Source organism: Amblyraja radiata, chromosome 34 (assembly GCF_010909765.2).
Source record: "Amblyraja radiata isolate CabotCenter1 chromosome 34, sAmbRad1.1.pri, whole genome shotgun sequence".
Lineage (NCBI taxonomy): Eukaryota > Metazoa > Chordata > Chondrichthyes > Rajiformes > Rajidae > Amblyraja > Amblyraja radiata.
This window is the reverse complement of record NC_045989.1, coordinates 6,230,736-6,231,732: the sequence shown is the minus strand read 5'-3', so window position 1 is coordinate 6,231,732 and position 997 is coordinate 6,230,736. Positions and strand designations below refer to the sequence as shown.

General features: G+C 46.4%; 1 non-coding gene across 1 annotated transcript; it reads left to right on the top strand.

Moving 5' to 3' along the window:
* The first annotated feature begins 638 nt into the window (after window positions 1-638).
* Window positions 639-709, top strand: trnag-gcc. Its single transcript has one exon. It is a non-coding gene; the product is annotated as a tRNA-Gly (tRNA).
* The last annotated feature ends 288 nt before the right edge of the window (window positions 710-997 follow it).

Genomic DNA, 997 nt, shown 5'->3' with positions numbered 1-997 from the left:
ATCACAGTGAATGGTGGCACTGGCTCGAAGGGCCGAATGGCCTACTTCTGCAGCAATTGTCTATTGTCCAGCAATCGCGGTACATTAACACTACCTTACACACTAGGGCCAATTTTACAATTATACCAAGCCGATTAACCTACATACCTGTACACCTTTGGAGTGTGGGAGGAAACCGATGATCTCTGAGAAAACCCATGTGGTCACGGGGAGAACGTACAAATTCCATACAGACTGCACCTGCAGTCAGGATCGAACCCGGGTCTTTGGAGCTGCACCTAAACTTTGGAATTCACTGCCCCCTCACATCCACATACTGGACTCCATGACAGAATTCAAAACCGCTTTTAAAACCCATCTTTTTAAACTAGCTTACTCGTTTTGCAACAGCTGCATCTTATTTTATATCGATCGTGAATCGTTGTGCTTTGCTTTGTTGCTTATTGTATGTTTATTGCTGATATTATGTGACGTAAGGTGACCGTGTCTTGCAAGGCGCCATTAAATAAAATGTATTATTATTATTATTTATTAGTAAGGCAGGAGGTCTTGGTTGGTGTTCAAAGAGATTAGTCTGAGTTTATACATGAATCACTGGATGCTGATATACAGATACCACAAGCAGCAAACAGGTAACGGCATCGGTGGTTCAGTGGAAGAATTCTCGCCTGCCACGCGGGAGGCCCGGGTTCGATTCCCGGTCGATGCATCATTCGGTATGGCACGGTGGCGCAGCGGTAGAGTTGCTGCCTTACAGCCCCAGAGACACAGGTTCGATCCTGATTACGGGTGCTGTCTGTACGGAGTTTGTACGTTCTCCCTGAGACTGCGTGGGTTTTCTCCGGGTGCTCCTGTTTCCTCCCACACTCAAAAGACGTACACGTTTGTATGTTAACTTGCTTCAGTGAAACTGTAAATTGTCTCTAGTGTGCTAGTGTATGGGGTGAAGATTGGTCGGCATGGACTCAGTGGGCTGAAGGACCTGTTTCCGTGCTAT